We start from the raw sequence: 2546 nt of genomic DNA, 5'->3' as shown, positions 1-2546 counted from the left end.
ATACAATTAGAGATTTGGTGAGATTATCCAATTTGTAAGATACTTATTTTGGATGAGCCACAAGCTAATAGGATGAACTAAATGAGTTCTGCATTATGAACTATGTATCACGCATATGACTTATAGATGTGCTTTAAAAAGTCACATAGGGTGAAATGAAGAAATATAATATGAAAAGAGAATCGGATTCTATTTGTACTGTATCTGAGATGAATCTTGGCCATTCCCGCCTTTCAACTCCCCTAGACTAGACTTTTGGGTCTTATAAGGAACTAATTGAAACTTTCAAATATGTATAAAATAGGAATTGAACGCCAGGAGACAGAGTATGAACAAATAAAAAAGAAGAGGAAACAAAAGAAAATTCTTTTCTTTTACATATCTATATACATCCTTTACATATTTCTATAAATATCCTCTTTATCTTTACTTGTCTATTTTCGACATCTATAAATAGAGTAAAAAATATATATAGTTTAGTTAAAGGGTAGATTTCCAGACATCATCATGTATCAGTATTTTTCATGATCTATATTATTAATGAATCCGTAGAATAGATACTCATACAAATTCATGATGTGCCAAGAACCAGATTTGAACTGGTGACACGAGGATTTTCAGTCCTCTGCTCTACCAACTGAGCTATCCCGGCCATTTCCGACACATTATCCTTATTTTAATAGATGACTTTGGTCTATGTCAATTGTAAATAAGAAAAAAGGTATTCCAAAGTCTTCTTTTTGAAGATATACGAAATTTCAGGGCTTGGATAAGCCTTTCGAAGTTTCAGTACAGTAGACAGTTAATCATTCAAATTTCACAGATTACTTGCGCAAGGATGTTCGTTTGTACGTCTATCATATAGAATATATACCACAAGCCTTGTGATAAGAAATCAAATTTCCGCTCAAATACGCTTGTGAAAGAGTCGAATGAATGAGAAACATAACAAAGTCTGAATTGCTAATGAACGGATAAATAATTAAAGAGGCCAACGGGCCTTTTTAGGGTTTTGGGGATAGAGGGACTTGAACCCTCACGATTTTAAAAGTCGACGGATTTTCCTCTTACTATAAATTTCATTTTTGTCGTTATTGACATGTAGAATGGGACTCTATCTTTATTCTATTCGATCTGATTAATCAATTCTTCAAAAGATCTATCAGACTATGATGGAGTAAATGATTTGATCAATGAATATTCGATTATTTTTTCAACTTGTAGATCTTGGAATCGATTCATAACAATTCGTTCATTTTTATATATAATTTTATATATATATATAAATATAAATATAAAAAATTATAGAAATATAAAAAATAGAGATTCGAGTTGTCATTAATCAATATAGTATTTCAGTACGTAATACGTTTATCTTTCATCGTTTCTGGAGTTTCGATGGAAGGATTCATTCCTTTACTAACGCAACGTCGTCAACTCCATTTGTTAGAACAGCTTCCATTGAGTCTCTGCACCTACCCTTTTTTTTCGGAAAAAAGGATTTGGCTCAGGATTGCCCATTTTTAATTCCAGGGTTTCTCTGAATTTGAAAGTTATCACTTAGTAGGTTTCCATACCAAGGCTCAATCTAATTAAGTCCGTAGCGTCTACCGATTTCGCCATATCCCCCTCTTTTAAGATTAGTATCGCATTATGATGTCCTTCCCCGTTTTCTTTCATTTGTATTATACTGGAACCACTCAAGTCATTAGAATACCGATTCCTCTATTGAAAAGTGTTTCCTCCTATTGGATTTCTTGTCTATCTTCTTTCATCTCTCTCTTCTCTATCGGAGACCCATATTTGTTCCGATCCAAAATGATTCTATCATTTCTGTATCTGCAATTCAATATATATCAATATAGATAGATATATGAACATATATATTTGCCCCTCTTTCTATTATTTTTTTAGTAAAAAATTTAATACTTAAACGGTCGATTCCCTTGTTCGTCTTATCTTCCACCTTTCAGAATGAAAACATAGAAACGCTTCATTATCATCTCAATTGCATTAAATGCAATTAAGATTAACACATTAATTATTGATACACATCCATTTGATAAATAGATCAAAATTTTCTATCGCTATATTCTATTAATCGTTATATTAATTATTATGTTCTATAATAGAACAATTCCAATATTGAATATTTATTTGAAATGAAATTAGATTCTATATTCATATTAATTAGGAATAGCTAAGATCCCAGTAATTTAGTAAATTACTATGCATGTAACATTTCTGTTATGTGAGCCCGCTTAGCTCAGAGGTTAGAGCATCGCATTTGTAATGCGATGGTCATCGGTTCGATTCCGATAGCCGGCTTTTCTCTATTGATTTTATTTTTGACATAATTGATAAATCAAATAAATAAAGAAACGACTTCTTACCCTTTTTCAAAGGTCACCGATCTATGATGTCGTAGGAACTTACTTACCTTTATGACTAAAGGAGGGGTTCTATTTCTGTAGAACAAATCAAGAAAGGAACTCTTACTTTTTTATATCATTTACATATACAATAGGATCCGGATATTGATCCAA

General features: G+C 31.7%; 2 non-coding genes across 2 annotated transcripts; one reads left to right on the top strand and one right to left on the bottom strand.

Moving 5' to 3' along the window:
- Positions 1-579: 579 nt before the first annotated feature.
- Positions 580-652, bottom strand: TRNAF-GAA (transfer RNA phenylalanine (anticodon GAA)). The gene has a single exon. It is a non-coding gene; the product is annotated as a tRNA-Phe (tRNA).
- Positions 653-2255: 1603 nt separating this feature from the next.
- On the top strand, positions 2256-2328 carry TRNAT-UGU (transfer RNA threonine (anticodon UGU)). The gene has a single exon. It is a non-coding gene; the product is annotated as a tRNA-Thr (tRNA).
- Positions 2329-2546: the final 218 nt, after the last annotated feature.

This window comes from Cucumis melo, unplaced genomic scaffold, assembly GCF_025177605.1.
Source record: "Cucumis melo cultivar AY unplaced genomic scaffold, USDA_Cmelo_AY_1.0 utg001204l, whole genome shotgun sequence".
In the NCBI taxonomy this organism is placed as follows: Eukaryota; Viridiplantae; Streptophyta; class Magnoliopsida; order Cucurbitales; family Cucurbitaceae; genus Cucumis; species Cucumis melo.
The sequence above is the reverse complement of the archived record's forward strand: the minus strand, read 5'-3'. Positions and strand labels throughout refer to the sequence as shown.